Genomic DNA, 25,325 nt, shown 5'->3' with positions numbered 1-25,325 from the left:
GCTTGACACAATTCACACCTCTTTAACCTGTGGTTACCCCATCTCTGGATCTGTAAAGATTTAACCACCTGCTAATGCTCGCATTCCAAGCATTTTCTGGCATCTTTGAATCTGTCTATATATATGTTTCTGGAACATACCTCTTCATTCACCTGAGGAAGGAGCAGCGCTCCAAAAGCTAGTGACATCGAAACAAACCCGTTGGACTTTAACTTGGTGTTGTAAGACTTCTTACTGTCTTCTGACTGTAACCTACCTACATGTGTCTTCACCACTTGTTTTCTCTTCACGTACCTATAGAAATGTTTACAGTCAGTTTCTATCTTCCCTGCAAGCCTACCCTCATACTCTATTTTCCCCTTCTCAATCAATCCTTTGGTCCTGCTTTGCTGAATCCTAAACTGCTCCCAATCCTCAGACCTGCTGTTTTTCTTGGCCAATCTGTATGCTTCTTTGTTGGATCGAATACTATTACTAATTTCCCTTGTAAGCCATGGATTGGCCATCTTTCCAGTTTTACTTTTGTGCCAGACAGAAATAAACATTTAATGCAGCTCCCCAATGAGCTCCTTGAATGTTTGCCACTGCCGATCCACTGTCATCCCTTTAAGTAACGTTCCCGATACGATCAAAGCCAACTCACGCCTCATATCATTGTAGTTTCCTTTAAGACTCAGGACCTTAGTCTCAGAATTAACTACTTCACTCTCCAACTTGAATAAAATTTTTATCATATTATGGTTGCTCCTCCCCAAGTGGCCTTTCGCACAACTAGATTACCAATGATTCCATTCTCGTTACACAGTACCCCGTCTAGGATGGCCTGCTCTCTAGTTGGTTTCTCAACATATTGGTCCAGAAACCTGATGTACATTCACCACAAAACCGACCTGTATACACTCCAAGAATTCCTCCTCCATAGTATTGTGGCTAATTTGATTTGCCCAATCTATATGTAGATAAAAATCCCCCATAATTATAGGTCTCTAGTTTCCTGTTTAATGCCATTCCCAACATCACCAATGCAATTTGGGGGTCTATCTACGATGCCCACTAATGTTTTTTGCCCCTTGGTGTGTCTCAGCTCTACCCATACAGATTCCACCCATACAGATTCCACCCATACAGATTCCACATTGTCAGAGCTAATGTCCTTCCTCACTATTGCATTAATTTCCTCTTGAAACAGTAATGCATCCGCCACCTTTTCCTTTTTGTCTGTCCTTCCTAAATACTGAATACCCTCGGACATTCAGTTCCCATCCCTCGTCACTCTTCAGCCATGTCTCTGTATACCGACTATATCATACCCATTTATGTCAATTTGCGCGATTAGTTCATCCGCTTTACCGTGAATGCTCCGTGCGTTAAGGTACAAAGCCTTCAAGCTTGCCTTTTTAACATCACTTGTCTCGCTCCCAATATTTTTCGCTGTGGCCTTGATTGAATCTGGCCATTGGCTTCTCTGCCTATCAATTTTCGTATTCTTCTTTCTGTCATTTGTTTTTGTCCTTACTTCCTCCTGCTCTGATACTTTGCACAGGTTCCCATCCCCAGGCCATTTTAGTTTAAACCCCTCCCAACCACACTAGCAAATATTCCCCAGGACATCAGTCCCAGTCCTGCCCAGGTGTAACCTGACAAGTTTGTACTGGTCCCACCTCCCCCAGAACCGGTCGCAATGGCCCAGGAATCTGAAACCCTCCCCCTCACACCATCTCTTCAATCACATATTCATCTGATATATCCTGTTACTTCTACTCTGACTAGCACGTGGCAGTGGTAGTAATCCTGAGATCCATACCTTTGATTTCTGACTTCTCAACTTTCGTCCTAACTCCCAATATTCTGCTTTTCGGACCTTATCTCTATTTTTCCTATTTCGTTGGTACCGATGTGTACCACGACCACTGGATTTTCACCCTACCCCTCCAGAATGTTCTGCAACTTCATTCATCATTCTTCAAGACATCCTTGGCCCTAGCACCAGGGAGGTAACATACCACCCTGAAGTCTTGTTTGCGGCCACAGAAATTACAGTTTTTGAGGAAACAAAATAAACTTTACTAAAAACAGTCAGGAAAGTAAAACAATTTGCAATATCTATCTTCTGCCCCATTCAGAATCAGCATGAGGGTCCATGTGAATTAAACTCTGGTCAAGCACACTGCACTGCACAACAAATGGCAGATGTAACCAAGGCAGCTCCCATGGATTTCACAGCAAACCACCCAGACATCAGTATTCACTATGAGTTGCACAATCACTTAAAACTATATCTCGCACATGAGGGATTCCAATTTTTTTAGTGTCAATGGTGAAGTCTCTGAATTTCTTCAAAGCTGCTTTATCTTGGATTATCTCAATGACTGCTCACCTCCCAGGGTTTCGATATCATGCCCCAAGATTCTGTTCCCCAGATCCCTGTGTCTGCACTGCATCTCCAACTTACAGGTACAACTTCAGCTCTTCAATCATGCTGAAGAAAAAATCACTTCTCCAAAGGATCACCTTCACCCCAACTGCCTAAACCACAAAGTCACCAACCTTCCGCTTCCTTTTCAGCTCTCCTGGACCTCTCCCCAGCTCTCACTAATGAGAGCTTGTTGACTGCAGAAACTTTTACTGCTTGGAGCTTTCTTCTTTGCTCCTCTTCCCAATGTTTTCTTTCCTGGGAGATCTCCTCCCATTGGCCAACTCCCTCCCCTTTGATCTCCTCCTCTTGGTGGTATCTTTCTACTGCTGGTCTCCCTCCCTGATCTCTCTCTGGGACATCTCCCTGTCTCCTGTCCCAGGACTCCTCTGAGTTATGACCCCTACTCCTGGGTCCTGTCATCGGGTTTGTGCCCCGTTTTTTGCACACAGGCACCCTGAGTACTTATTCCTGGCCCGAATGTGCAGCCCACTCCCAATTCACACATGTGCAGAAACACCAGGGGCATGTCGAGACCTGTAGTTCCTGATCTCCACTCCAAATCAGGTCAGTTCCAATTTCTCGATAGTGGTGTTTGTCCCAATTTTTAATGTGTCCCTCAGCATGTAATCCTGAACTCTGGAATGTGCCAGTCTGCGGTATTTGATCATCGATTGCTCATTTCATCTGAAAATCAGCAAGGTTTGGGCAGCTAAAGAGACACTCTCACTTGGTTCTCCAGGAGCTGCAGATGGTTGTCTTGATGAAACGCTGTGGCCACCCCATAGAGCATACTCCAGTGTTACAGAGATGCACGTGATGAACTTTGACAAAAGCCACTGCATCTCTTTCCTGACCTTTGCAAAGGCATATTCCTGAAGGCGATAGGTATCAGTCTCTTCCCCACCGCTCTGAAGGCAGAATATGATAACGCTGAAACTCTGGAGGTGCACAAAGGATCTGACATCATCTCACTATCAGCCAAGCTATGGCTTGATGCTTGCTTGAAGGTTCTGGCAATGAGGCCTTCTGCCCAATGGGAGAAGACGCCCTCCTTCAGGGGAGATGATTCAGGTAAGCTCAAGGCAAAATGAAGGTAAGGCCAAAGTGATGCCAAATTAAGGCCAAGACAAGGTAAGTTAGAGTCAAGGTGAGGGAAGATCAATGTAGGACCATTTCTATTTACCAGGTATAGACCACAAATATTTTGAGAAACTTGTTATACATTTATTGGTAATCTATGCCAAAACGTACCATTCCTGATCATCATTCTCATTATCGAAAATTATAACTGTGAAACACTTATAACTTTAAAAGCTCTTTATACTTCAAAAGAAATGTCACAAAATTCAGCTGCATGACTTATGGTGTAAGGGGCTGTATTGAGCATGGGCAACTGTGTAATCATGTGAGTCCCCAGGAAGATTTGATACCAGATTCAGGAGGTACAATTTGAGATCACTATCCGAGAGGTTACATCTATCAGGAAAGATTGAACAGAATGGGATCTATTCTATCGAGTAATGGAAAAACCTCAACGGTCACCTGATAGAGATCACTCAGGGCTTGATGGAGTAAACATAGAACAGATGTTTCTACCTGTGAGAGAGATTATTACCAGGGGTCAGAAATATAAGAGTTACTAATAAATGTAATAAACAATACAGAAGAAATTTCTTTAGCCAGTGACTGGTTAGAATGTGAAACTCTAACAGAAACAGTAATTCAACTCAATAGGCGCATTTATAGGGATGGGAATGGACCATTCAGTCCCTCAAGCTATACTCCCTACCTCATCAATAATTTTAATCATTAAAACACTTCAATTCGATCACTCCATTATCTTCTGTACTCAGTGCAAATGTTCTAATAATTTAACTATCTTACCCGGGATATCTAACTCTGCATTGTAAACCTCCAAGGCCAATGTTCCTTTGGTGTAGAATCTATAATTCCACAATATAATGACCAAAACAGGTTGACCTTAATCACCTACATTGCAAAAGTCTTAATTGACTCTAAAGTGCAATCCTGAGATTGTGGAAGGTGCCATATAAATGCAAGTCTTTCATCCTTTCCAAGCTAACAGGATTGGAACTGTTAATGATGTCAGTTGGGGTGGACGAGTCTACTGTGCTGTCAGCCATGAAAAATAGCTTCTTGGACAAGGTACTGCATGAAAGGCTTCTGTAAGACCATGACAATGGACTCCTCGGAAGTATCAATGGCTTTTAAGAGGACAGAGGAGAAAATGACCTTGATAGTTCACTTTACAATTCACCAGTTAGGCCCCAGCAGCATCATGTCGAATCCTGAACCACACCCTGGGATGGTCTCCAACACCTTGGAGAGCATTCAGGGGAGCTATACATTCATGACATCATGCAAGTGGGACTGCAGGCACATGGGAGATTCTGAACAAGTTGAGTTTATTCAACATTCGCGGAGAAGGCGAAAGAAATGTTGGATAGAGACATTCAATGTCATGAAAGATATTGAGAGTAAACCGAGATAAACTGTTTCCAGTGGCAGAGAAGGATTGGTAACTGGAGGACGCAGATTAAACAACATTTTTAAAATCAATAAGTCCTTTTGTGAGGGTTTGTTGTGATCTTGAAAATGCTACTTGCATGGATGGTCAAAGCCAAGATTCAAGAGTAGCTTCAAAAAGGAATTGGAGAAATACTTGATGGAAAAAAACTGCAGCGCTGTGGGGAATGGGATTAATTGATTAGCTGTTTCAAAAAGCCACAATGGGCCCAATGGTTTCCTTCTATGTTGTATCATTCTATAGTTATGTAATTAGCTCTCAGCCTTTCTGCTCTCTATTGATATGCAGTGCAATGCGATGTGGTTTGTATGCTCCAATTTACACAATACACTGGCAGAGATGGGGCAGTGTTGCAGCCTATGTCTTGGCAGACTGCATGACCTGGGAAGTCACTATTCCGTGAAGAGATTCTAGGTCCAGGTTCAGCCCATGGCAGCCCGGTATTGCCGCAGCATATATCCTCCTTCGCAGTCAAAATAGTGACGAGAGATCCTGTGGACAAATTTAATACCACATCCATTTTCTCAGTGGTTAGGGGGACGGCCGTGTCTGGTAGTGTGGGTGTCAACAGGTGTACAATGCAGCCAGGGAGGAAGTCAATCTGCAATAGGTTGTTGTCACTTACAGATAACAGATGATTGCTACATCAGGCATGGTTGATAATACATGCAACCTCTCGCTGTTTTATTTATCCAGTAGGTGATGCCGAGGTTAGAGAAAGATGCCATTACATGTCAGCGTAATTGTAGCACGTCGAAAGGCCAGTGCCTCACTAATTTGCAAAAATACAACAATCTCGCTGCACTAATGAGGCACAAGCCACATTGCCAGGAGAGTAAATATCACTGGAGCACTAAGGTATTCCTATTGTTTTTGCTGGTGAGTGAGCGATAGTAGAACTCTCAAGTCCGGCACTGACAGTGCGGTCAGGATTTTAACAAATTTCCCGCTCCAGCAAATTGTAATATTCTTTTTGAAAAGATTTATTGAAAAAACAGGTATGTGTCAGGGCCTGATTTACTTAACATTACAAATTACTCTTCCACTTCGAATGACTTAGATCTCCCTTATGTGGACATTTAATTCCATGCCCCCTTCAATCTGTAGGTCAGATCAGTTGCTCTCGCTCATTGTTTTGAGCAAGGCCAGAAATTATTGCCCATCCCTAATTGCCCTTGTGAAGGTGGTGTTGAGCCACCTTCTTTAAATGCTGCAGCCCAGGTGGTGTAGATACACCCACTGTGCTGTTAGGGAGGGGGTTCCAGGATTTTGACCCAGCGACAGAGAAGGAACGGCCGATATATTTCCAAATCAGGATGGTGAGTGGCTTGGAGGGGAACTTGCAGGTGGTGGGGTTCCCGTGTGTCTGGTACCTTTGTCCTTCTCGGTGGTAGAGGTCGCAGGTTTGGAAGGTGCTTTCGAAGGAGCCTTGGCTGGTTGTTGCAGGGGGAAGGGAGGGGGAGGGGAGGGGATGGGAGGGAGGGGAGGAGGGGGTGGGGGGAGGGGGAGGGGAGCGGGGGGGGGGGGAGGGGGGCGGAGGGGGAGGGGAGAGGGCATGGGGAGGGGGGAGGGAAGGGGGGAGGGAAGGGAGCGGGGTGTGGGGGAGGAGGGGGCTGTGTGTGGGTGGAGGGGGATGTGGGGGAGGAGGGGGGGAGGATGGGGGGTATGGGGGAAGGAGTGGGGATGTGGGGGGAGTAGGGGATGTGGGGGAGGTGGGGGAAGAGAGGGATGTGGGGGAGGAGGGGGGTGTGGGGGAGGAGGGGGGATGTGGGGGGAGGAGGGGGGTGTGGGGAGGAGGGGGGTGTGGGGGGAGGAGGGGGATGTGGGGAGGAGGGGGGATGTGGGGGGAGGAGGGAGGTGTGGGGAGGAGGGGGGTGTGGGGAGGAGGGGGTGTAGGGGAGGAGGGGGGTGTGGGGAGGAGGGGGGTGTGGGGAGGAGGGGTGTGTGTGAGGAGCAGGGGGGGTTTGGGGGGAGGAGGGGGTGTGGGGGAGGAGGGGGCTGTGGGGGGAGGAGGGGTGTGTAGGGGAGGAGGGGGGTTGGGGGGAGGAGGGGGTGTGGGGGAGGAGGGGGTGTAGGGGGAGGAGGGGCTGTTGGGGGAGGAGGGGTGTGTGGGGAGGAGGGGTGTGTGGAGGGAGGAGGGTGGTGCGAGGAGGAGGGGGCTGTGGGGAGGAGGTGGTGTGGGGAGGAGGGGTGTGTGTGGGGAGGAGGGGGGTGTGGGGGAGGAGGGGTGTGTGGGGGGAAGGAGGGGTGTGTGTGGGGAGGAGGGGAGTGTGGGGGAGGGGGGAATGGGGGGAGGGTGTGTGTGGGGGGTAGGACGGGTGTGTGTGGGGAGGAGGGGTGTGTGGAGGGAGGAGGGTGGTGCGAGGAGGAGGGGGCTGTGGGGAGGAGGTGGTGTGGGGAGGAGGGGTGTGTGTGGGGAGGAGGGGGGTGTGGGGAGGAGGGGTGTGTGGGGGGAAGGAGGGGTGTGTGTGGGGAGGAGGGGAGTGTGGGGGAGGGGGGAATGGGGGGAGGGTGTGTGTGGGGGGTAGGACGGGTGTGTGTGGGGAGGAGGGGAGTGTGGGGGAGGGGGGAGTGGGGGGAGGGTGTGTGTGGGGGAGGAGGGGTGTGTGGGGGAGGGGGGTATGGGTGGGGGAGGAGATGGGGTGTGGGGGGAGGAGGTGGGTGTGTGGGGAGGAGGGTGTGTGTGGGGTAGGAGGGGTGTGTGTGGGGAGGAGGGGTAGGAGTGGGGTGGGGGGGAGAAGGGTGGTGGTGGGGGGAAGGGATGTGAGGGGAGAGGAGGAGGGGGTGTGGGGGGAGGGGAGGAGGGAGTGTGTGGGGAGGGGGAGGGGAGGAGGGGGGTGTGGTGAGGGGGGTGGGGGAGGGGGTGTGTGTGGGGGAGGGCGTGTGTGTGGGGGGAGGGTGTTGGGGGAGGGTGTGTGTGTGGGGGGAGGGTGTGTGTGTGGGGTAGGGGGGATGTGTGGGGGAGGGAGGATGTGTGGGGGGAGGGAGGATGTGTGGGGGTAGGGGGTGGTGTGGGGGAGGTGGGGTGTGTGGGGGTGTGGGGTGGGAGGAGGGGGGGTGTGGTGGTAGGGGGTGGTGTGGGTGTGGGGGGAGGGTGTGTGTGTGGGGGAGGGGTGTGTGTGGGGGGAGGGGAGGGTGTGTGGGGGAGGGGTGGGGGTGGGGGAGGGGGGCTGTGGGGGAGGGGGTGTGGGTGGGAGGGGTGTGTTTGTGGGGTGTGTGGGGGCAGTGGGTGGTGTGGGGGGTTGTGGGTGTGTGTGTGTGTGGGGGGGAGGGGAGGGTGTGTGGGGGAGGAGTGTGTGTGGGGGTAGGGGTTGTGTGGGGGGGAGGGTCGTGTGTGGGGGAGGGCGTGTGTGTGGGGGAGGTGGGTGCGGGGGAGGGGGGTGGGTGTGGGGGAAGGGGGGATGTGTGGGGGGAGGGAGGATGTGTGGGGGTAGGGGGTGGTGTGGGGAGGTGGGGTGTGTGTGGGAGTGGGGTGGGAGGAGGGGGTGTGTGGTGGTAGGGGGTGGTGTGGGTGTGGGGGGAGGGTGTGTGTGTGGGGAGGGGTGTGTGTAGGGGGAGGGGAGGGTGTGTGGGGGAGGGGTGGGTGGGGGGGAGGGGGGCTGTGGGGGAGTGGGGGTGGGTGGGAGGGGTGTGTTTGTGGGGTGTGTGGGGGCAGTGGGTGGTGTAGGGGTGTGTGGGTGTGTGTGTGTGGGGGGGAGGGGACGGTGTGTGGGGGGAGGGGTGTGTGTGGGGGTAGGGGTTGTGTGGGGGGAGGGGGGTGTGGGGGAAGGGGGTGGTGTGGGGTAAGGGTGTGTGGGGGGGAGAAGGTGTAGGAGCAGGGGGTGTTTGGGGGTAGGGTGTGTGTGAGGGGATGGGGGTGTGTGGGGGAGAGGGGGTGTCGGGGGAGGGGGCGTGTGGGGGGGAGGGGGTGTGTGTGGTGAGGGGGTGTGTGGGGTGAGGGCGGGTGTGTGGGGATAAGGGGTGTGTGGGGGAGGGGTGGGTGTGTGGGGGGAGGGGTGGGTGTGTGGGGGGAGGAGAGGGTGTGTGGGGGAGGGGAGTGTGTGGTGGGAGGGTGGTGTGGGGAGGGGTGTGTGGGGGTGTGGGGGGTGGGGGAGGGGGTGTGTGGGGGTGGGGGAGGGTGTGTGTGGGGGTAGGGGGGCTGTGGGAGGAGGGGAGGGTGTGTGGGGGAGGGGAGGGTGTGTGGGGGGAGGGGTGTGTGTGGGGGGGGTGTGGGGAGGGGGTGTGAGGGGGAGGGTGTGTGGGGGGGAGGGGGTGTGGGGGAGGGGTGTGTGTGGGGGGGAGGGTGTGTGTGGGGGTAGTGGGTGTGTGGGGGGAGGGGAGGGTGTGTGGGGTGAGGGGAGGATGTGTGGGGGATGGGTGTGTGGGGGTGGGGGTATGTGGAGGGAGGGGAGGATGTGTGGGGGCAGGGGAGGGTGTGTGGGTGGAGGGGTGTGTGTGGGGGTAGGGGGTGTGTGGTGGGGAGGGGGTGTGTGGGGGAGGGGTGGTGTGGGGGCGAGGGTGTGTGTGTGGGGAGAGTGTGTGTGTGGTGTGGGAGGGGGGATGTGAGGGGGGAGGGGGGATGTGTGGGGGTGGGGTGTGGGGGAAGAAGGTGTAGGGGTAGGGGGTGTGTGGGGGTAGGGGGTGTATGAGCGGATGGGGGTGTGTGGGGGGAGAGGGGGGCGTGGGGGGAGGTTGTATGTGGGGGGAGGGTGTGTGTGTGGGGAGGGGGTTGTGGGGGGAGGGGAGGGTGTGTGGGGGTAGGGGGTGTGTGGGGGAGGAGAGGGTGTGTGGGGGAGGGGAGGGTGTGTGGGGGAGGGGAGTGTGTGGGGGGAGGGGAGGGTGTGTGGGGCGAGGGGAGGGTGTGAATGGGAGGGGAGGGTGTGTGGGGGTAGGGGAGTGTGTGTGGGGGCAGAGAAGGGTGTGTGGGGAGGGGTGTGTGTGGGGGAGGGGGGTGTGGGGGTGGGGGGTAGGGGGTGTGTGGGGGGAGGGGAGGGTGTGTGTGGGGAGGGGAGGGTGTGTGTGGGGAGGGGAGGATGTGTGGGGGAGGGGTGGATGTGGCGGGGGTGTGGGGGAGGGGAGGATGTGTGGGGGCAGGGGTGGGTGTGTGGGGGCAGGGGAGGGTTTGTGGAGGGAGAGGTGTGTGTGGGGGTGGGGGTGTGTGGGAGGAGGGGAGGATGTGTTAGGGAGGGTGTGTGTGTGGGGGAAGGGGGCTGTGGGGGGACAGGAGGGTGTGTGTGGGGAGAGGGGGTTGTGTGGGGGGAGGGGTGTGTGGGGGGAGGGGTGTGTGGGGGGGAGGGTGTGTGGGGGAGGGGAGGGTGTGTGGGGGCAGGGGAGGGTGTGTGGGGAGGGGTGTGTGTGGGGGTAGGTGTGTGAATGGGGCAGCGGAGGGTGTGTGGGGGAGGGGTGGGTGTGTGGGGAGGGGTGGGTGTGTGGGGAGGGGGGCTGTGGGGGAGGGGGGTGTGGGGGAGGGGTGTGTGTGTGGGAGGAGGGGTGAGTGTGGGGGAGGGTGGTGTGTGGGGGAGGGGCTGTGTGGGGGAGGGGCTGTGTGGGGGGAGGGGTGTGTGGTGTGGGGGGAGGGGTGTGTGGGGGCATGGGAGGGTGTGTGGGGGGAGGGGAGGGGTGTGTGTGGGGGAGGGGTGTGTGTGTGGGAGGGGTGGGTGCGGGGGAGGGGAGGGGGTGTGGGGGAGGGGTGGGTGTGGGGGGAGGGGGTGTGTGGGCGGGGAGGGTGTGTGGGGGGGAGGGTGTGTGGGGGGAGTGGTGGGTGTGGGGGAGGGGGCGCTGTGGGGAGGGGTGGGTGTGGGGGAGGGGAGGGTGTTGGGGAGGGGTGGGTGTGGGGGAGGGGGTGGGTGTGGGGGAGGGGGGGGCTGTGGGGTGAGGTACGTCATGGTGATTTGGCTTCCGTTTAAAAAAAAATTTAGAGTGTCCATTTCATTTTTTCCAATTAAGGGGCAATTTAGCGTGGCCAATCCACCTGTTCCACACATCTTTTGGTTTGTGGTGTCGAAACCCACGCAAACACGGGGAGAATGTGCAAACCCCACACGGACAGTGACCCAAAGCTGGGATCGGACCTGGGACCTCAGCACAGTGAGCAGCAATGCTAACCACTGCACCACCGCGTTGCCCTCGGCGACTTGGCCGCCCTATAATCTGCTCCCAACATTCTTCCCCTCGGCCCACATTAAATCGATGCAACCTGTACCAGGCCAAATGCAAACCTATTTGATTCCCATCCTCAAAAGTTTAAAATGTACTTCATTTCTCTCAGGATTCCTGCACACAGACAGAGGAAAACAAAACCTTGTTTCTTGACTAAACCGCAACAACAGTGCTGAATTGTTGGATACAGCTGATTAGTTGAACACTGATGAATCGATTGGCCAATCCATTAGCCAATGATCAATCCATTAGTCGATACTTAGTTTATCTGATATGTTGCCTGGTACATCTGTCAGCTGATTAATTGCTTTGATAACAATTGCTTTGATAACGCCACTGATTTACTGATCAGCTGATGTACCAGGTTGGATTAATGGTCTATCATGGGCTGTCTCTGACTTGATGGTTGATCAGTCAAGTGGAACTCGCCTCCTGCTGTCCCCTCAAGGTTTCAGTCAGTTTTAATTAGTGCTTTGATTGCACAATTATTTTCGGAATTTCCACTGCAATTATGAAATCCGATCTTGCTTCAAATGAATTATTAATCAACCTAGAGCGTGCTGATCGTTCAATGAATGGAAACTCTTCTGGCTTGTCAAACGATATTCAGTTCTCTGTGGGCTGTCTGCCATTGAGAAGGTGCAGAGGACGAACAAGGAGCCAAACTGACAAGTATTCAGAAACAAACAGTGATCGCTAATTGCAGATGGTCGGGGTGAAGGCAAGGAGATGGTACAAGAATAATTACAGGCCTTACAATTGGAGGTACTAAAGGTGACTGCAAAATAGTAGTACAGGCATGACTGCAAAGGCTACATATAGAAGATCCAAAAGTATGAGATAGACTGATGATGACTGTTGGTTCTGTCATAATATACATCAGTACATTATGGTGCAATCACATACACACACTGATGGACAGGCAGTAGGACCAACCAGCACACACATAACACCGCAGCCAATCACCAGTGAGAGCACACACACTATAAAGACAGGGGACAGGAGAGTTCCTGCTCATTCTAGCAGCAGCCAGCTCAGAGCACAGAGCTCACAGCCTGCATCACAGAACATTCACCATGTGCTGAGTGCCTCACCATAGCTAGTGATAGGAAAGGGTCCACAGTTAAGCTGGTATTACCCTATCCCCAAGCGTGAGGAGATCACGTGCGAGATGGCTCGAGCCAACATATTCACCAAGCTGGATGCACCAAAGGGCTTCTGGCAGATTCAATTGGACAAGTCCAGCAGAAAGCTGTGTACTTTCAACACCCCATTTGGCAGATACTGCTATAATAGGATGCCATTTGGAATCATATCAGCATCTTCCACCGCATCATGGAGCAGATGATGGAGGGCATTGAGGGTGTGCGCGTCTATGTGGACAACATCATCATCTGGCCCACCACCCCACAGGAGCATATCAGTTGCCCCCAACAGGTTTTTAAGCGAATACGGGACCAAGGCCTGCGCCTCAACAGAGCCAAATGTTCTTTCGGCCAGCCCGAACTCAAGTTTTTAGGAGACTACATCTCCCGGTTGGGTGTGCGGTCGGATGCGGACAAGGTGGCAGCCATCACGGCCATGCAGAAGCCGGCGGATAAGAAGGCGGTGCTCCGGTTCTTAGGAATGGTCAACTTCCTAGGAAAGTTCATCCCTAACCTCGCTTCCCACACCACGGCTCTCCGCAACCTAGTTAGGAAAACGACGGACTTCCAGTGGCTTCCCGTCCACCAGCGTGAATGGGAGGAGCTCAAGGTCAAGCTGACCACTGCCCCGGTATTGGCGTTTTTCGATCCTGCAAAGGAGACTAAAATATCAACGGACGCTAGCCAATCTGGCATAGGGGCGGTGCTCCTGCAACGAGATGACGCCTCGTCATGGGCCCCTGTTGCCTATGCGTCACGGGCCATGACCCCCACAGAGCAGCGCTATGTGCAAATCGAGAAGGAGTGCCTAGGCCTGTTGACCGGTGTCGACAAGTTCCATGACTACGTGTATGGACTTCCCCAGTTCACTGTGGAGACCGACCATCGCCCGCTGGTCGACATCATCCAAAAAGGCCTCAATGACATGACCGCTCGCCTACAACGCATTCTGCTCAAGCTCCGGAGATACGATTTCCAGCTCGTGTACACACCGGGTAAGGACCTGATTATAGCCGACGCTCTGTCCAGGGCAGTCACCACTCCGTCTGACCCAGAGGGGTTCGTTTGCAAAGTCGACGCCCATGTGGCCTTCACGGCCGCCAATCTGCCGGCCATGGATGAACGCCTAACCCACATTCGCCGTGAGACTGCGGCTGACCCCCTGCTACAACGTGTGATGCGCCACATGACTGACGGATGGCTCAAGGGACAATGCCCGCAGTTCTATAATATTCGAGACGATCTGGCAGTCGTTGATGGCGTCCTCCTGAAGCTGGACCGCATCGTGATCCCACACAGCATGCATCACCTGGTTTTAGAGCAGCTGCACGAGGGCCATCTCGGCGTAGAGAAGTGCCGACGGAGGGCCCGAGAGGCTGTCTCCTGGCCTGGCATAAATGAGGACATTGCCAACACTGTGCTCAATTGCCCCACCTGTCAGCGGTTCCAGCCGGCCCAACCACGGGAGATCGTTCAGCCCCATGAGTTGGTCACGTTCCCTTGGTCTAAGGTAGGCGTGGACCTGTTCCATGCGCTCGGCAGGGACTATGTTCTCAGAGTTGATTATTTTTCCAGCTATCCCGAGGTTGTACGCCTGCACGACATCACGTCATCGGCTGTTATCCGTGCCTGCAAAGAGACCTTTGCTCGTCACAGCATCCCACTCACTGTGATGTCGGACAATGGCCCCTGCTTCGCGAGCCAGGAATGGTCTAACTTCGCCAGCAGGTACAACTTTGTACACGTGACGTCCAGTCCCCTGTACCCTCAGTCAAATGGCAAAGCAGAAAAGGGCGTCCACATCGTAAAGAAGCTCCTCTGCAAGGCTGCTGATGCAGGATCTGACTTCTGCCTCGCCTTGCTGGCCTATCGCTTGGCTCCACTGTCCACGGGCCTGTCGCCAGCCCAGCTGCTGATGGGTCGCACCCTCAGGACCACTGTACCGTCCATTCACGTCCCAGACCTCGACCATGCTCCGGTCCTTCAGCGGATGCAACAGTCTTGCGCGCAGCACAAGGTGGCGCATGACGCTCGAGCGACTGATCTTCCTGCTCTGGCGCCAGGTGACAACGTCCGAATCTATCTTCCGGAGGGTGGCTGGTCTGCGACTGCTGTGCTTCTTCGGCTGGTGGCTCCCCGCTCATTCCTGGTTCATCTGCCTGATGGCTCCATTCGCCGCCGCAATCGGCGTGCCCTTCGTTTGGTCGCACGCTCGCTACGTGATCCTCCACCGGTGCCACACCCTCCTGTCGTCCCTGACCTGGACTTTGTAGAGCTTCCGGATACTCTGCATCCTCCTCACTTGGCCGTGGCCCGGCCCGATCCTCAGCCGGTGGCTCCTGACCCACCCTTGAGGCGGTCAACCCAAATTCGTCGCCCACTTCAGAGACTTGATTTATGAACCTTATAATGTTGGACTCAATGCTTTGTTCTTTCATCCTGTTTCAGCATTTCACTAGTTTGTTTATAGCATTCGTTATTAGTTTTGTTGTTGGTGTAACACCTTGTTTTTCTTTTCTCTGCACCAGGCACCTTCCCGTGTATATAGACTAGCCTCATGTACATAGTGTGTGCAGTATTTACATAACATGGTGAGATACACTCATTACATGTTATTTATTCTCACATCGGCACATGTTCTTTGTAAAAAAGGGGGATGTCATAATATACATCAGTACATTATGGTGCAATCACATACACACACTGATGGACATGCAGTAGGACCAACCAGCACACACATAACACCGCAGCCAATCACCAGTGAGAGCACACGCACTATAAAGACAGGGGACAGGAGAGTTCCCGCTCATTCTAGCTGCAGCCAGCTCAGAGCACAGAGCTCACAGCCTGCATCACAGAACATTCACCATGTGCTGAGTGCCTCCCCATAGCTAGTGATAGGAAAGGGTCCACAGTTAAGCTGGTATTGCTTATACCCATGTTTACAGTAATTAGCATAGTTGAACAGTTAATAAAATAGCGTTACACCACTTCCAGCATTGTTGGCTTGTTTGTAAACCAGAACACCCAACACGACAGGTTCCAGGCATTGGCATGAGAAGCACAAAGGGCTGATTTAGCACAAGGCTAAATCGCTGGCTTTGAAAGCAGACCAAGGCAGGCCAGCAGCACAGTTCAATTCCCGTACCAGCCTCCCCGAACAGGCGCCGGAATGTGGCGACTAGGGGCTTTTCACAGTAACTTCATTTGGAGCCTACTTGTGACAATAAGCAATTTCATTTCACAATGAATGTTGGGTGGTGAAGCAACAGGCATAGATATAGAATAGAATTTACAATGCAGAAGGAGGCCATTCAGTCCATCGAGTCTGCACCGGCCCTTGGAAAGAGCACCCCACTTAAGTCCACACCTCTGCCCCATACCTGTAATCCAGCAAACCGTCCCAACCCCTTTGGGCATGAAGGGCAATTTATCATAGATTATCATAGAATTTACAGTGCAGAAGGAGGCCATTCGGCCCATCGAGTCTGCACTGGCTCTTGGAAAGAGCACCCTACCCAAGGTCAACACCGCCACCCTATCCCTATAACCCAGTAACCCCACCCAACACTAAGGGCAATTTTGGACACTAAGGGCAATTGAGCACAGCCAATCCACCTAACCTGCACGTCTTTGGACTGCGGGAGGAAACCGGAGCTCCCGGAGGAAACCCACGCAGACATGGGGAGAACGTGCAGACTCCGCACAGGCAGTGACCCAACGGGGAATTGAACCTGGCACTGTGAACCTGCCACAGTGCTAACCACTTGTGTCACCGTGCTGCCCACAGACAGTGACCCAAGCCAGAAATCGAACCTGGGATCTTGGAGCTGTGAAGCGACAGTGCCACCCATGGTAGCGCGATGGCAGCTTTAGAAATGAGTGGAGCAATGCATTGGGAGGTAGATAGAACAATCTGAAAGGGCAGACATGTCAGAGTTAAAGGATAAGAAAGATAGATTGTTACATAAAGGTTTTTGTAGAGAGGGTTATCATAGAATCATAGAATTTACAGCGCCAAAGGAGGCCATTCGGCCCATCGAGTCTGCGCCGGCCCTTGGAAAGAGCACCCTATCCAAACCCGCACCTCCACCCTCTCCCCACACTTCCACCCTATTCCCGTAACCCTCCCTAATCTTTTTTTTTTGGACACTAAGGACACCTAACTCGCACACCTTTGGACTGTGGGAGGAAACCGGAGCACCCGGAGGAAACCCACGCGCACACGGGGAGAACGCGCAGACTCCACACAGGCAGTGACCCAAGCCGGGAATCGAATCTGGAACCCTGGAGCTGTGAAGCAACTGTGCTAACCACTGTGCTACCGTGCTGCCCCATTAATCCAACCTGATTTAGATCCAGGTAATATATAGATTCCGATGCTCCAAAACAATCTTTCTGAGATTTTATGCCCCCCCCCGCCCCACCCCCCAGTGTGCATGCTTTTGTTGTGGAGGCACATAAATTATGATGAGGAGGGGGGGGGGGGGGTGGCGTGTCGCTGATCCCTCCCTATCCAGGACCCTGGGCTCAACTCACTCGGAAAGTCATGAACTCTTCAGCCTGGGGCCTGCTGCTGTGTTCTGGTGCCGCTGAGATTGCTAGAGCTGCCATCAGTCAGATTGGGCACACCTCCTGAGGGCAGGTGTTCCTCCCATTGAGTTATGCGCTCACTCAGAGCGGCGTGGCCTTGTTTGTTGTGGGCTGGTTTGGGACCGAGGTTTCTTCTTGTGGCGGCGGGCATTTCACCCCAGTAAAATGCAGCTCGCTGTTAGACCGTGATGCCCCGAGTGGTGCAATGGGTGAGGTGTTGATCGTTCAGTGTCAAGACTTAGATTCATAATCTGATCCAGGGCTGGAATTTCTCACAGGTGTCAGAAGCCTGACATGGAGACCAAGTGGAGGGGTTTTGCCAACAATGCATTCTTTCTGAAGGCAGCCTCCTAATTGGCTGCCCCAATGTGCACACCATCCAATTAAAGGCGGTGCTCGGGCTTCTGATACTGCCGACCCAATCAGCGGATGACAGGCCTGGAACCCCGCAATCCCACTGGAAAAGTTGGGCTGAGGCAGGTCCAGAACCGCAAAGGCACATCAACATGGAGGCGTGAATTTAAACGACTCATTCTGTGGGGGTGCATGGATTGGAGTGGGGCACGCTATTAGGTCTCTTGGAGCAGATGGGAAACCCCTCTGGGCAGGTTGTGTCGGTCATGGGCTTTCCTGGCCATGGCCATCTCTTTGGGACATGGAGCCTGGAACTGTCGGCCTGTCAGAGGGATGTGGCCACCTATATGGCAGTGGCCGCGGTGGGACGGTGGGATGGTGAGGGCAGGGTAGGAAGGTGGAGAAGACCCACCGGCAGCAAAAATGCTGGTGAATCCGCAAACTCAAACCTACTTGGGTCACGAACCAACTTAATCGTTTGCCTGCCTCTGTGGCACAGGCTGCCGATATGCCAGCTTTCCCATCCATGGGCCTTGCCTAGTGCTGGGATTGCATCGGAAACCAGTCCTGAAATAGCTGTCCCCTGTTTTCCCAGATTCCCTGCCTCCAATCCCGACATCATGCACCAGGAATATTCAGCCCAAAGTCTCCATTGTTTTCAAGGGCCCTTATTGGCCATTCTTTGTCAGGTTCCTCGTTGGTAACCCATGGCGCAAAACTGAAATCTCATTGTGACTGGTTGGCGTAGGGAGTGCAGAAAAATGTCTCGATTGCTCTCATAAGGGTGAACAAAGAACAAAGAACAATACAGCCCTTCGGCCCTCCAAGCTTGTACTGGTCATGATACCAACCTTGGCCAAACCCTCAGCACTTCCTTGTGCCGCATTTCTCTATATCCATCCTATCCATGTGTTTGTCAAGATGCCTTTTGAACGCCGTTAATGTATCTCTTTCCACAACCTCCCCTGGCAACGCATTCCAGGCACTCACCACCCTCTGCGTAAAAAAACTGCCTCGCACATCTCCTCTAAAGCTTGCCCCACAGACGTTAAACCTATGCCCCCTGGTGACTGACCCGCTCACCCTGGGAAAGAGTGCCTGCCCATGCACTCTCCATGCCCCTCATAATCTTGTAGATCTCTATCAGGTAACCCCTCAACCTCCGTCTTTCTATTGAAAGCAGTCCGAGTCTATTCAGCCTCTCCACATAGCTAACACCCTCCAGACCAGGCAACATCCTGGTAAACTTCCTCTGCACCCCCTCCAAAGCCTCCACATCCCTCTGGTAGTGTGGTGACCAGAATTGTGCGCAATGAAGTGGAAGTGGGGCACCCGACTAGGTTAGGGTAGAAGGAGCTTTATTCTGCATCTACTCTTGCTGTAACTGGCCCTCGTGTGCTTGTTACTGACATCGGATGCCCGGAGAGGAAAAATATTCCATTCCCCCGTGCTGACGTCCCCCATCTCCATCAATCCAACAACAGCTCAAAAGCAAGTGTGACAACTGACAGAAATTAAATCTGAAAACTAAGATTATTTTAATGAGCATGTATTTATTTCATTTTTTTTTTTTAAACCTTATCTAATGCTTTAGGAAGAAAAAGAAAATCATAATTTAATTGCACTAATGGGAGAATCCAGGAATGAATTTCTATATTTGGCTATATCTAAATTAAAAACAAATGAAAACAATAATGGTTCCGGAAGAATGACTGATTAACTGGGGTAAAAGTGACTTTGTTTAAACCTGACTTGCTTTGAACTTATGAACCATGTCTAAATAAAAAAATGTCGAAGAAACAACAATGTTTTAATTGTTACAAAAAACAAGAGGGAACAAGGTCTTCGGTAAGCAGTGAATGAGCATTTAATAAGAAACCTTACTGCTTTGGTCTCACTTACAGTTTTATTAGAATGCCACAGAGGACTTCATTGTACTGCCAATGTTGCATGGCTTGCAATGTACAAAATGGCCACCATAACAATGATCATTGCATTCCAAAGTATTTAATTGGCATTGAAACTAAATTGCCGTATACTTGTTTTACAGCCTCAGATTTCTTCTTCCAGCTCTGCGACCCCCTTATATCCCCCTCTTTCATTCATTATTCCTCCAATTTTGATCTTTGTTTAACACTTCCCTTTATCTCTGATGTGTTAGGCAGGTTGGTTCGATGTGGACTGCACTCGATGCAGGGAAGTTAGAAACAGACATCTAACACAGGAGAAGATCCAACACTGTTTTATTCAACTAGATGAACTGCTATACTTATTCAGCTGTGGGTCGACACTATACTGATCTGACTAGTGACCTTGTAGTAGCCTGACTAGACTTACTAGCTACCGCATGGTGTTTGCGCTTGCTAGCTCGTGGACTCTGACTGTCTCAGTAGCTGGGTCCCGAGAGAGCGGGAAACCTAGTGCCCTCTGGTTTTACAGTGGTAGTGTCCTGTCTGGTGATTGGCTGTGCTGTGTTGTATGCTTACTGGTCATCCTATGTGTCAATCACTACCTGTCTGCATCTCATTATATACATGAGTGGATATTTTGACAACCTCATTATTGGTGACAGTCTTTGAAGACTCTATCGGGGTCCTGCCTCTCATCATTTTACTCCATAATTACAAAAGGATCTCAGAATCCACCATGTCAGCCAGACTGTGGTCATCCCTCATTATCGCGTTCCGTTCTCTATTTTCTGTCACTGTTCTGCAAACTGTATTTAGCTATTTCTTTGCTAAAGGCTCTATACAGATGGAATTATTTATTGTTCTCTTGGAATTGTGACTGATAAGAACTGCGTGGGTTGACTAATGGGCCTAGTTTTAGAAGTACCAGTGAGGGCAAAAGAGACAAGGTGGGGACATGGTCACCTCCCAAAGGACAAGAAAGAGATAAGGGCAGGGTTAAATTGTATATATGTAAATGCGCGGAGTATAGTGAACAGAATTGGGGAACTGAAAGCAGAAATTGCCCTCGGGGGAGTTGACATAGTAGCATTGACAGAAATGTGTTTCAAACCAGAACGGGACTGGATAATTAACATCCCTGGTTCTCAGGTTTTTTTTGTAGAAACAGGGTGGGTTAAAAGGGAGGAGGTGTAGCTGTCTTTGTCAAAGATAGTATCATAGACCTTGAATGAGATGCAGTTCCTGAATTAGAATCTACATGGTCAGAGGTGAGAAGCAGGAAGGGAGCGGTCAGATCTCCAAATAGTGGGGAGGAAGTGGAAGAGAGCATTTGTAGACAGATCATGAAAACTTGCAGGGAAAGTAGGGTGGTTATAGTTGAGGATTTCAATTACCTTGAGGGAGACTGGGGAAAGGGTAGAACGTAGAGTATGGAAGTGGAGAAATTCCTGCAATCTGTGTAGGAGAACTTTCAGAAACAGTACATTTCCAGTCCTACCAGGGAGCAAGCTTTGCTGGATCTAGTCCCAGGAAATGAGGCAGGCCAGGTGGACAATGTCAGAGTGGGGGAGCAGTTGGGAAATATCAATCATAATATAATATGATTCTGATTCAATTAAGTTGGAAAAGGATACGATGTCAGACTGGAATCTAGGGGTCTAAAAGTTGAACTGGAGAAGGTTAATTAGAAACACATTTTGGTGGATATAACAGTAGATGATAAAGGGAGACTTTCAAAGGAGAGATGAATAGAGTGCGAGCTGGGTATGTACCCATGAGAAAGAAAGAAATACACGGTATCCAAAACTAGAGGACCCTAGATTGATGATAAAATGAGGAAGAAAGAAGAGGCATATGATAGTGGCAGAATAATAATAGCAATAGAAATCAGGAAGAGTATCTCAAATGCAGGAGAGAGGCTAAGGTGGAACAAGGAAGGCTAAGAGGAAGCAGGAGGAAAGGATGGCAGGCTGTGCTAAAACAAGTGGCAAAATGTTCTTCAAACATAATAATGGTAAAAGATTAGTGAAGGATAGAATGGGGCCCATAAGGGACAAGCAGGGTAGGCTGCTCACTGAAGCAGAGGGTATGGCAGTGGTACTAAATTAATACTTTGCTTCAGTATTTATCAAATTAGAAAATGGTGACAAATAAGGCCAGTTGAAAATGTCGATGTTGAAGCAATTGAACAGTATAGTGATAGATAAAGAAGAGGTTCTGGGGGATCTGTTGGAGTTTTTAACACTCGAGAAGGTGAAGTTTGAGTTGATGGGAAGGATGGAAGTGTTTTACAATTCATGAGCTTTGGTAAACCACTTGTATTGTATTGTGCATGCCTGGGTTTGTCCAGGCTGGCTCCGCCTGTGGCTCCTCCCTTCGGGCTTATGTATAAAGGTGGCAAGTCTCCGCCTCCGACCCAGTTCTGGTCCAGAGGCAGGAGGCTTGCTGTTTAGTGTATTAAAGCCTCAGTTACGTTCATCACTCGTCATGTGTGACTGACGGTGTATCAAATTAATACACTAAACTCCTAAAGATGAACTAATCACTCAAACCAGACCGCTTGGAGCTGGGCCCACAATTGGACATTGGGGGGGGGGGGGGGGAAGGGGTGGGGGGGGGGTGGTTGGACTGTGTCTGTTGCTGGTGACTATGTATGGGTAGATGGTGAATTCCTGAATCCTTTTCTTTGATGTTTGCACTTAAATGTTGAGGGTTGTTTGGGAGTTGGTGGGAGGGAGGCCTTGTTGGCCAGGGGATTGACATTGTATTTGTTACCGTTGATTGTTTGTTGGCTGCTGCAAATTTGGATGAAAATGTGAAAAAGGGGGAGAATAAATATATTTTTTAAAAAGAGGAGGCGTTAAAAAGGCTGGCAGCATTCCAGATGGAGAAGTCATCAGGCCCGGGTGGGATGCATCCTAGATTGCTGAGAGAGGTAAGAGAGCATGTTGCAAAGCCATTGACAGCCATTCTCCAGCCTCTTTGAACATAGGATTAGTCCCGGGGGATTGGAGGATTCCAAATGTGACACCGTTGTTTAAGAAGGGGGAAAGGATAACCCAGGAAACTACAGACCTATCAGCTTGACATCAATAGAGGGAAAACTGATGGAGGCCATAATATGGGATGAGATAAATATGCACTTAGAGAAAAATAGGTTAATACTAAACAATCAACATGGCTTTTTCAAGGGCAGGTCACGTCTGACAAAATTAAGAGGCGACCTTATTGAGGTGTTCAGAATTCTGAACAATTTTGACAGGGTAAAGAAGGATATTTTGTTTCCACTAGTTGGTAAGTCAGTGACTGGGGGTCACAATTTCAAGATGGTCAGCAAGAGAGCTAGGAGTGAGATGAGGCGAAACCTCGTTACTGAGAGAACTGTTGGGATTTGGAATGAGCTGCCTGGGAGAGTGGTGGACGTGGATTCCATAGCAGGTTTCAAAAGAGAGCCGGATATATATTTGAAAGCGATCAATTTAGAGGGCCGCGTCACAGTGGCACAATGGTTAGCACTGGAAAATTAAAGAAAAAATTAATTTCGAGGGCTATTGAGATAAGGCTGGAGAATGGGACTAGCTGGCTAGTTCCATCGACAGCCGGTGTGGAGACAAAGAGCTTCCTTCTGTACTGAAAATAATGAATAAAACAAACCAGGAAGGGGAACTCGAGTTGAGGGAACTCTTGCAAAATTCAGACATGGAACTGGTGTTACGATCCCAGTTGGTGTCTCTGCAGGGTGGGAAGATTCCAGAATGGAACCCTGGCTCAAAAGATTGTAACTTTTTATTTTGTTTTAAGAAATCGTGGAGGAAACAATAGTTATTTTTAACAACAAGACAAAAACATTTATTAAACATGAATAGTTTGATCTGGGGCAGCGCGGTGGCACAGTGGTTAGCACCGCTGCCTCACGGCACCAGGGACCCGGGTTCAATTCCAGCCTTGGGTGGCTGGCTGTGTGGAGTTTGTACGTTCTCCCCGTGCCTGCGTGGGTTTCCTCCGGGTGCTCCTGTTTCCTCCCAAAATCTAAAGATGCGAAGGTTAGGTGAATTGGCCTTGCTAAAATTGCTCCTTAGTGTCCAAAGTTGTGTAGGTCAGGTGGGGTTTTGGGGATAAGGTGGAGGAGTGTGTAGTGATCTTTACATGGTTATGTACAGAAGGGGCTGATATGTACAGAAGGGGCTGATAGGTAATGGAAAGACCACTAGGGGGTAGCACTGGTGTGTATAAAAGGGGGAAGCAAGCAGCCCTCTGGTCTCTTTGGCTGATTAGACTGTGAGGAGAACAGAGGCAGAGATTTAGCTCAGGGCTGCTAGTGTGGTCAGGCCTAGTTGTAGAGCGTTGAAAAGTTGTAACCTTTCTACTAGTCCAGTTCTTAAAGTAAGAACTCACGCAGTTATTTAAGTTGTGTTGCTCAATAAACTTTCTGTAAAACTTCTGGGCGACTTTGAGCCTTCTTCCAAAGTCTCTACTGTAACTGAGTTGCGTAGCACAGATTACCTGCCTTACAGGTAACAAAACATGGTACCAGATTGGCTTTAATCGGACAGTACTAGATAGATTAGGTTAGAGACCAGAAATAACTCAAAACAAGCAGCAAAAGTAACGGGCCGGCCCTTGGCTGTGGAAGACTTCGCAACATTTTGATTCCAAACAACCTACTGAAGCGACGGACCACACGCCACTTCCAGAGTTTCTGAAAACTACCGGTAATTTAAATAGTAACTGGAAAATGTATAAACAGCAGCTTCAAATATACATGGCAGCTACTGCCTTAAATGCAGCCCCCGACGAGAGAAAGATTGGGATATTACTCTCAACGGCAGGCTGTCAAGCGGTAGACATTTATAACTCTTTTACGTATGGTGACAGTGAAGATAAAACTACCTTTCAAATGAGTTTTCAAAATTTGATGAACACTGTAAATCACAGTCAAATGTGTTGGAATCATAAATGCCACAGAGGAACCGCGCGAGCTGACCCCACAGCCTCAATACGTGCATACCATTGAATCCACAAGCGAATGGAGTGCCACAGTGCAAGTGAACAACTCCCCAATTACGTTCAAGCTTGACACGGAGCATCCGCGAACATGATGACAAGCAAAGATCTCGCATCCATCCCAGGGACACACGAGATGATACCTGCTGAATGCAAGTTAACAGACTACAATGGCAACCAGATTACCTCGAGGGGATCATGCCACCTACAAGTAGGTAATAAGAAAGTCACGAAAGGACTACCTTGTGAGATCGTGGACGACAAACGAACGTCGCTGTTAGGTGCTCAAGCCTGCAAGGATTTGCGGCTGATATAAAGGATTTTCATGAACACGGTTGACTCATCACGACTGGCCGATGCCATCCAGCTGCTTCACAGTGAGCATCCTGATGTGGCATGGGTACTGATGTGACCATCAATTCACTCAAGGACTCGGAGTAAAACAGTGGTTTTAATTAACTATAAACTTTGCCTGCCTGCGACTGGTACATACTGAGGACAGTCCCATAGGCCAGCTACTCTTATACTCCTTCAAAGGGGCGGAGCCATGGACTGAGACCGTACATGTTCCGACATCCTCCAACATCTCCCCCTGTGGGTGAAGCCATACAATGGCCCACAGATAAAACCCACAGGGTTAATAACATAGAACATAGCTGGTGAATTAACTGTATTTACATTCACCACATTTACCCCTGCAAAAAAAAATAAAGTCTGGCGGGGGTGATGGGTCACAAGTTCAGCCGGTCCGGCGCCCGGATCGTACGCTGCGACCGCCGAAGCGCTGGTGTTGCAGCCGCTTCAGGTGGCTGGGGAAGTGGGTCCAGTGCAGCCCCAGGGGTGGACTCCGGGAGCGGCTCTTCCTGAGCTTCATTCCTGCGGACTGGTGTGCTGGGTGGAAGGGAGCGCCGGAGCCAAATGGGCGCGGGGCGCTGGGCATGGGAGAAAGAGCGGGGTACAGTGCGGGGGGTACTGTGGGCGTAGTGGTGGCGGAGCCTGCGGGCGCAAGGTCTCGGAGGGAGACGGTATCCTGTCGACCATCGGGGTGCTCAACATATGCGTAGTGCGGGTTTGAGTGCAGGAGCTGGACCCTCTCTACCAGGGGATCGGTCTGATGGGTCCGAACGTGTTTCCGGAGGATAACCGGACCCGGCGTCATCAGCCAGGGTGGGAGCGAGGCCCCTGAGGTAGTCCCCCTAGGGAAAATAAACAAGCAA

Source organism: Scyliorhinus torazame, chromosome 8 (assembly GCF_047496885.1).
Source record: "Scyliorhinus torazame isolate Kashiwa2021f chromosome 8, sScyTor2.1, whole genome shotgun sequence".
Classification (NCBI taxonomy): Eukaryota; Metazoa; Chordata; class Chondrichthyes; order Carcharhiniformes; family Scyliorhinidae; genus Scyliorhinus; species Scyliorhinus torazame.
The sequence above is the reverse complement of the archived record's forward strand: the minus strand, read 5'-3'. Positions refer to the sequence as shown.